Source organism: Palaemon carinicauda, chromosome 23 (genome assembly GCF_036898095.1).
Source record: "Palaemon carinicauda isolate YSFRI2023 chromosome 23, ASM3689809v2, whole genome shotgun sequence".
In the NCBI taxonomy this organism is placed as follows: domain Eukaryota; kingdom Metazoa; phylum Arthropoda; class Malacostraca; order Decapoda; family Palaemonidae; genus Palaemon; species Palaemon carinicauda.
In genome coordinates, this window is record NC_090747.1 from 18214050 (window position 1) to 18223789 (window position 9740).

Genomic DNA, 9740 nt, shown 5'->3' on the forward strand with positions numbered 1-9740 from the left:
ATTCTTGGGAAGAAAGGCAGAATCAGGAAAAAGGTTCAGTTTTCCTGTGTCTAGGAAGTGAATATGGCCCTTGTTTCTGGATAATGCCACTATTTCACTAACTCTAGCCCCTGAGGCTATTTCAAACAGAAAGATGACTTTCTGTGTTAGATCCTTTAGAGTAAAATCCTTATTGTTTAGGTTCGAAGCATAGTGCAAGACTGTCCAAAGACCACGTGATGAGCTTTGGTGGGACTGCTGGCTTGAGTCTAGCGCATTCTTTTGGGATCTTATTGAGGATTTCACTAGAGAGGTCCACCTCAAAAGCATACAGATGTGGTCTAGTCAGGGTCGACTTACACGAGGTAATCGTGGTGGAAGCCAGGCCTTGTTCATGTAGGTGTATAAAGAATGTGAGACAGAAATCTATTGATATTTCTGCCGGTTTCCTTGTCTTCACAAAGGACACCCATTTCTTCCAAGACGATTCGTATTGTCTCCTAGTCGAACTTGACTTATACTCTTCAATGAAGTCAACTTTATCCTTCGAGATTTCAAACTTTTTATTCGCTGCTAGGGCGAGAAAATCAGTAGTTGTAGGTTGATGGTTCTCGAGGATGGAGCATAGACAGTTGACTTCTGGACCAGTTGGGATAAAACCTAGTCTGGCAGAAGAAACAGCTTCAGTTTTAATTCTAGAATTAGAGGGAACCAATTGCTTTAGGGCCACTACTGCTACTGTCCCTCTGAAAGATCTTTGCTTGTCGAGGACTCTTAGCAGGAGATTTGTTGGTGGAAACAGGTAAATGGGATTCCACCAGTTCCAGTCGAGGGACATGGCGTCCATCGCTTCTACTTGAGGGTCCATATAGGGGGCTATATAACGAAGTAGTTTCTTGTTGCCGCTCGTTGCGAAGAGGTCAATCTGCAGTTCCGGGACTTTTTCCGAGATGAAGGAGAATGAGTCTGCATCTAGGGACCATTCCATCTCTATCAGCTTTCGCCTGGATAGAGCGTCAGCCGTCACATTGCGGAACCCTTCTAGGTGAACTGCTGATGTGTGCCATCCCTTCTTCCTTGCCAGGTAGAATATGGCTTGTAGCACAAGGTTGATGTGAGGCGATCTTGAGCCTTGTCGGTTTAGACATTTTACTATCACGTCGTTGTCTAGGACCAATCTGATGTGAATTGTTCTGTGAGAAGATAGTTTCTTGAACGTCAAAAAAACTGCCATAGTTTCCAAGATGTTGATGTGAAAGGTTTTGAACTGTTACGACCAATTCCCTTGCTCTTTTCTTTCGTGAGAATGGCCTCACCATTCTTCCAAGTAAGCGTCCATGTGTATGACCACTGATGGTTGTAGTGGTTGCAGGGGAATTGTTTGTGCTAGGCTCTTGGCTGTTGACCACGGCCTTAACTGCTTGCGCAATAGGGTCGGGGGGTCAACCTTAGTTGACCTCTTCGAGCGTTTGATGCGTATCTTGTCCAGACTCCTGATGCATCTTTTAGACGTGCCTTTAGCACCGGGTCTGTCACTACTGCAAACTGGAGAGAGCCCAATACTCTTTCCTGTTGGTGTCTTGAAACCCTCTTGTGACGGATTAGTCTCTTGACAGCTCCTGCTATCTCTCTCCTCTTCTTGGATGGAATAGATAGGTGGTGTGACATTGAGTCCCATTGGATTCCTAACCATTGGAACTTTAGAGCTGGAGAAAGGCGAGACTTCTTGCATTTGATCTTGAAGCCCAGGTGTTCCAGGTACTGGATCACCTTTTTTGCTCCTTGCAGACAAGTAGTCTTGGATGCTGCCCACACCAGCCAATCGTCTAGATACGCTACCACTTGAACTCCTTTGGAGCGTAGCTGCTGGACGACTGTGTCTGCTAGCTTCGTGAATATCCTTGTGGCTGTGTTCAGTCCGAAGGGCATTGCTCAGAAGACAAACTTCTTCTTCCTTAGCTTGAATCCTAGGTAGGAGGAGAAGGGGTGGCTGACTGGCAGATGCTTACTAGCATCTGCCAGGTCTATCGACACTGTGTTCTCCCCCTTCGGTAGAAGGGTCCTTATGTGTTGCAAAGTAAGCATTCGGAACTTGTTCTCGATGAACTTGTTGAGTGGAGACAAGTCTAGAATGACTCTGAGTTCTTCTGAGTCTTTCTTGGGAACACAAAACAACCTTCCCTGGAATTTGATGGACCTCGCTTTCCTTATTACCTTCTTGTTCAAGAGTTCTATGGTATATTCTTCTAACGAGGGGGTGGAGTGTTGGAAGAATTCTGGAAACAAGGTGGACTTCTGTTCCATTTCCACCCGAGTCCATTCGTGATTAGGCTGTGGGCCCAGGGATCAAAGGTCCAACGATACCGAAAGCGGTACAGTCTGCCTGGGGCCACTCATTGCTTGGGGGGTCCTGAGGACTTGTTTCCATGACCACATCCTCCGAGGTTCCCGGAAGAGCTTCTCCTTGGGCCTTTTCCTTTGTGAGGGCAAAAGGTGGTCGACTGCCTCTCAAAGCCAGGGTTAAAAGCTGGGAACTGTGCTACCAGTTGTTGAGGGACCATCTGAAAGGTGGTCGGAGGCTGGGCTACCAGTTTAGGCAACGTGGTCATGGTCATGGCAGGAAGATGCGCAGGTCTGCGTGGTCTCCTTCCCTTTTTGTTCTTCGGCTGGGGACCTCCGTCCGAGGAAGATTTCTTCTTTGAGGTCATGCTCCATTTTTGGAGAAGGTTCCTTTTCTCTGTGTCTGGTCTGGCTATGCCCTCTCGGACCATTTCTTGTGGGAAAAGGTCCTTAACCCCAGATGCACGATGAAATCAGCTTCCTAGGTTCATGTTTTACGGTCGCTGAGGCAAACACGTGCTCTCTGCAGGCTCTTCTTACTCTGAGGAGAGCATATATGTCTTTCACAAGGGTCCCCATGTGAGACTTAGCCAGGAAAATATACATTTCTGGGGCGTTATTTAGGCCTGCGCTCATTTCCAGGCAGTTTTGATGAGAAAGGGAGGCTGCAAGTATCTCCTTCGTCTCCTGTTCCCTCCTCAGAAGATGGTCTGGCAACTTCGCAAGGTTCTCATTGAACTTCTGGCCTGCTATCTCTGGATCCAACTTTGAGACGGAGAAGATTAGGTGGACATCTTTCCACTTCTCCTCGCATGCAGGCATTGCTAGAGAGAATGGTTTACATTCCTTCGACTGCCTTGATGGCAAAGTCTAGAGCTTTCTCCGAAAAGGGGAAAGGGATGGAGGAAGGAGTAATAAAGGTGGGGTGCCTCTTGTTCTGGGCTGAGACTTTGGAGTTCCTGTACCGTCTGCTTTCAAGGCTTTCAGGAGGATGGCTTATGCCTTGTCATGCTCGAAGACAATGACTTCCTTAGGTAACGTTTCCTCACGGGATGCATGTTCATCCCGCAGTCTCACGTAACAGTCTGGGTAAGCTGAAAAGCTAGGCCAGAACTCGAGATCTTAAATCAGTTAGGCTCCTAACTTCTCTGACACGAATAGTTTCCCATTCATCATGGGCATATGCTCCGCATACCTCCAGGAGTTGGTTTGAGCAGTGAGGGAGATCCAATACTCAAAGGGGCTTCTTAGTGGAGCCCCTGGAATGTCCAGGGTAGTCCTTTTCCTGTAGTAGTCTCTGCTGTTGCTGGATAGGGTGTTTCATCGTCTCCTGTTCCTTCTGGAACGATTCCAAGATCCGCTGGATCGGCGTGAGGATCGCTTTGCTCTTGTCGACCTGTGCAGCTGTTTGAGGAGTTAGGGCTGAAGAGGTTTAAGGCATAGGTTGGTATGCCGTCACGGCGAACTGGGAGTCTGCAGTTATCATTGGAAAAGATCCTTCTACCTCCGTCCGTGGTTCTTCTCCATGACCTCCTTGCAGTAGGTCCTGTTCCGTGTCAGTGGACACTTCTGACATAATTTCTTGGTGGATGTTCATGCCTTCCAGTGCTTTATTTATGTCCGCGTCGATCTTCAGTTGTACGAGAGGAGGCTGGACCTGTTCCTGGGGCACTACCGCGTTTGGTAGAGCCTTGGGGAACAGAAGGCACCTTAGGGAATCATTGGGTAGGTATGGTCCCGGAGAGTTCTTTTGGAACCCACTTACCCACTTGCGAAGGGTCTCCCTTGCTGTGTCCCTAGTCTCTATGTTGACCGGGAGGACTTCTCAAAAGCCGTCGGCCAGCAGGGTAGAGCAGTTGGGGCAACCTTTTGAGTCCAAATAGCCTAGGACTCCCGACACGATACAGCAGGGGGCATGAGTCCTGCATATCGTGTGCCCACAAAAGTCCATGCTCTTGTGGTTGCGGAACAAGGCTGCACACGTCTCCATCGGCTCATCCTGTAAAGGAAAAGGATGCAATTAGTATCATGGTTTTATATCATTGATATAAAAAGCATACATTTTTATTAACAAGAGTACTCACTATTGTATATAATAGCTTAGGATAGTAAGCTTAAAGGAAAGTAGAAAAGACACATATCTGTGTTTCCTCTCCCCGGCCATTGCTGAAACTTCCGTCAATAATAATATTTGGTTTCCCTGGTCGGGAGAATACAAGGTGGAAGAAACTCAAGAAACTAGAGATAGAGTTAGTAAGTGTCTATATTAACATTTTCCACCTGTAGTGTATATTAATACTGATCAGCGATTTTTAGGGTCCCAATGATCGAAAAAACCATCTAAGTGTTGAGGGAGTACTCCGACCTCATCATAATATTGCGGTCCCGATGATAGACTGTGATAGGAAACACAGAGTATGTTAGGAAATATGTGTACTACTGTATACTTGTATACTGTAGTTCAACCGGCACTGCCGGGGTTAGGTTAGTACCTGGCGGCACTAACTGATAGAGAGAAAGAAAGCATTAAGGAAGAAGAGTTTCCTATTATTATGGTTTAGCACAAAAAATGGAAGTGTAGGAGGACTCTCAGGCCGTCTACTGTCTCCTTGCCAGAATGAGAGTTCCAATGGAAGGGGTAAGAATCTATCGGATTCTGGCTTCCACCGATCCACAAAAGGATGGTAGACCTAGAGAGGTCTGAGGACTTCTCAAAGTATGTTAGGTTTCCCACCGGCAGCCGTCAGGGCCGGCTCAATCTTCTCCCCAAGGATATTCACTTCCTGTGAAGGAAGGAAGTAAGGGGGAAGGTGTCTGAGGCGGCTGAAATAACTGCCGCCGGCAGGGTACCAGCCGGTAACGCAGTCACCCTAGCAAGCCAGGATGACTGTCAGAATACCGGGGAAAGAGTATTGTGATGACTATGACGTCACTAAAGGACAGAAGGGGAGGGGTAAGGGTCTTCTGGTTCACTGAAATGAGAGATGGCAACATACAACAGAGAACTGAGGAAGCATGGCTTCCCGTGCTGACGACGTCACCTGCGGCAGAGGCAACATTGTTCCTTTGCTGGCGACATCGTCGGCAGCAAAACAAGGGCACCATGAGTTAATTACTATCTAACTCAAAGCTGGAGGTGGCAAATAACTCTGTTCTACTCGACGGCAATGAGGAAAGACAACAGTTGCCGCCTGCAGCAGCGGCGTCACTCAGGGAGGGAGGAAAGGTTTAGCCTCTTTTCTTTGAGAGAGAATGTATATCAAATCGTATACATAGATTCTAGAGAATGTAAGTTCTCATCCAAATCAATAAGGAATGATAGGGTGAGGCTAAACATGGGGAATTACTTTACTAACCTATATATGAGCAAGGCTAGCCTAGCTCTCGTAGGAACCACGGCCACGGTTGGTATTGCCGGGGTTCCAGCCGCATACAAAAAGTAAAGTTACATAATAGGAAGAGGAATAATAATATATATGTATGCACAACCTTCACTTGTATAATTTGCCTAACTAGCTAAAATTATAGCATAATACCGTGAAATGTCACCCTACTGACTAAATAAAATGCAATAGTAACGGGTGACTGCAGTCGTAAAATGGCTGCCTCCAATTCGTGGCAACCAAACACACTTAGATTTTTGGAATTTAACTATGAGAAGGGAGCTAAAAATGATACACAGGGAAGAATTGATACTCAACTTTCCAGATGATGAAGATGCTGAAGATTGCATGATGGTTATTCTGAAAACTTGCAACAAAACACTGGGAAAGCCTTGGGAGAACACCTAGCTTATAGAGCTACAAGTAAAGGAATGTCGGCTGGTAGAGGTATGGATAGGAGGTCCACCGGGTACCTAGATCGGCACCCCTTTCTTTCGCGACTCTTCCTTCTCACATCAAAGCGTTAAATCTATTGGGGATGAAGATTGCTATGTGTCCTATGTGAAAAATATGTCACCTTATATTATGCGATATCCTTAATTGGATACTCACGCCAGGAGTTGAAATCTTGGAGACCGTAGGTTTATTTCTCAGGGAGTATCACTGTAGCAAATATCCCTTAGAATTCTACCTAAAGGAACCCTTTCATCAGGACGACATGATCTGAGCCCATATATATATATATATATATATATATATATATATATATATATATATATATATATATATGTATGTATATATATATATATATATAAATATAAATATATATATATATATATATATATATATATATATATATATATATATATATATATATATATATATATATATATATATATATATATATATATATATATATATATATATATATATATATATATATATATATATATATATATATATATATATATATATGTATATATATGTATATATATATATATATATATATATATATATATATATATATATATATATATATATATATATATATATATATATATATATATATATATATATATATATATATATATATATATATATATATATATATATACACACACACACATATATATATATATATATATATATATATATATATATATATATATATATATATATATATATATATATATATATATATATATATATATATATATGTGTGTGTGTGTGTGTGTGTGTGTGTGTGTGTGTTCCCTGCCCATATTATTTTAGTTTAGATATAGCAATCATCTTCTTATGGAAAAATTATCTAAAATAGGTATATTAAGGATTATGATTTTTATATTAGAGACAACTAAAATTAGTTTTTGTTATAATGGGTTTTCCGTAGGCAAATCATGGTCAAATGAAGAGTAACAATACAAACTGAAGACTTGACGATACTTTTTTAAAGTATCTGAAAATGCAGAAGTGGTTTTCAACTTTCAGAGAGAAGATGGGAAGTAAATTCCACGAACAAACGATTGAGACTCTCTGATAAGCCTCTCAAAGTTTTCTGGAATCACCTCGGTGATGTATACTGTATACTGATTCTTAAAGGAATCACCTTGACTCATGGTGTAAATTACGATTGGAGTTGTTAAATCGTCTCGAAGTTAGAAAAAAAACAAAGTGATACTCCACAAATAGAATAATATTGGAAGGCTTATGAGGTACAAAAAAAAGAAATGAAAGAAAATGAGAGAAAAATTACATAGTCACTCATTCCTGTTACTAATTGATAATGAAAAAAGAAAATATACTAGAGAGTTATTATTATTATTATTATTATTATTATTATTATTATTATTATTATTATCATTATTATTATTATTATTATTATTCCTCATTCCTGTTACTAATTGATAATGAAAAACGAAAATATAGTAGAGAGTTATTATTGTTATTATTATTATTATTATTATTATTATTATTATTATTATTATTATTATTATTATTATTATTCCTTATTCCTGTTACTAATTGATAATAAAAAAACGAAAATATATTAGAGAGTTATTATTATTATTATTATGATTATTATTATTATCATTATTATTATTATTATTATTATTATTATTATTATTACTATTATTATTTTTATTACCCTACAACCCTAGTGGGAAAAGCAGAGAAAATAGCCAAGCGAGGAAAAGAAACAAGAACAAATGTTTTAAGAACATCAAAATGAATATTTTTTCATGTAAACTATAGAGACTTTAACAAGAGAAGAGGAAGAGAAATAAGATAGAATAGTGTGCCCGAGTGTACCCTCAAGCAAGAGAACTACCCAAGACAGTGGAAGACCCTGGTACAGAGGTTATGGCACTACCCAAGACTAGAGAACAATGGTTTTATTTTGGAGCGTTCTTCTCCTAGAAGAGCTGCTTACCATAGCTAAAAAGTCTTTTCTACCCTTACCAAGAGGAAAGTGGCTCCTGGTCCAAGACAATGCAGTAATTCCTTGTGTGAAGACAAAAATTGTTGGGTAGTCTCAGTGTTGTAAGGTATATGAGGACAGAGGAGAGTGTGTAAAGAATAGGCCAAACCATTCGGTGAATGTGTGGGCAAAGGGAAATGAACCATAACCAGAGAGAACCATCCAATTTAGTACTGTCTGTCCAGTCAATGAACCCCACAACTCTCTATAGGTAGTGGCTGGTGTCCTGGACAACCTACTGGAGAAAGCTGGATACTCTGGCAATTACCTATAGTGATGAACACTGATTAATTATATAGTAGAATGAATAAGTATAAATATTGATAAAAAAAATTCCTAATAAAGATGTGTGAGTGACGTTTAGGAGTAAGGAACTTCTCGTGTATATTAGAGACGGAAATTGATGATAACTCCAAATAATTAATAATTTCACCAAGGTTTCGACACCTGTGATACATCAAGTACGTTTCTGAGAACGTTGACTTTTAATTATTTAGTCAGTATCTCGTTTTGACCAATGAACTACGAGGTGCAACTATCAGATGACAAAAATCTCCGCTATCATATATTTCTAATTAGGATTCTACTTTTTTCTATGTTGTTTTTTGTCATTTTTTTTTTTCAATCTATCTATCTTTCCGAAGAAATTAGGAACTTTCGACATGAGTCCCTTACCTCTTTTCTATGGTCAGAATACTCGAGAATATCCACTCGACAATATATACTAGTGACTACACATAACGATGAAGAATTTTGATTAAGACAAAAGAGATTGAAACAACATTCATCCTGAGAGTGAAACACTGAATCTTCGTGTCAACATTCTATATCTGAAACTACTCAACGCCATCTGTTCCTCACTGTATACAAGTTTGTAAGGTCAACTCAACATTTTTCGAAAGAGTTGTGTATATCGTTTAGAATTGTGTGCCGAGTATTTGGTGGATATTTGTTTAATGCTATAAATAATAATGTTAAATTTGAAAAATAGTTTAATTTTTTGGTTTGCTGACTACTATTTTCATCTACTATTATTGTTTTTCTATTTTATCCATAAAATTTATGAGTAGCTTTTGCATAATCTACGTCGTCTAGAATAGTTGAACGTAGCAATATGTTATATCAAAAATATCTTTATTCGTAATTTCCAAATGTTCATTTAAAACTTTGTCTATTAAACTCTACAGAAAGGCATTTCAAATTGATGCCTCATGTCATCAACTTGAGATTTAGATTTATTATTACTTGGTGTGCTACATCCCTACTTCGAAAATAAATGAACTACAAGGAAGGTAATGAACAATTACAAAAAAAATATATTTCAAGAACAATATCATTAAAATAAATCTTTCATATATGAAGTATTAAAACTTGGAAAAAAGAGAGAGAAAAATGAGATGAATAGTGTACTCTCAAGCAAGAGAATGCTACCCAAAGAAAATGGAACACCATGGTATAGAGGGTATGGCACTGTCCAAGATTAGAGAACTATAGTTTAGTTTCGGAGTTTCCTCCTAGAAGAGCTATTTACATTAGGTAAATAGTCTTTTGTACCCTTA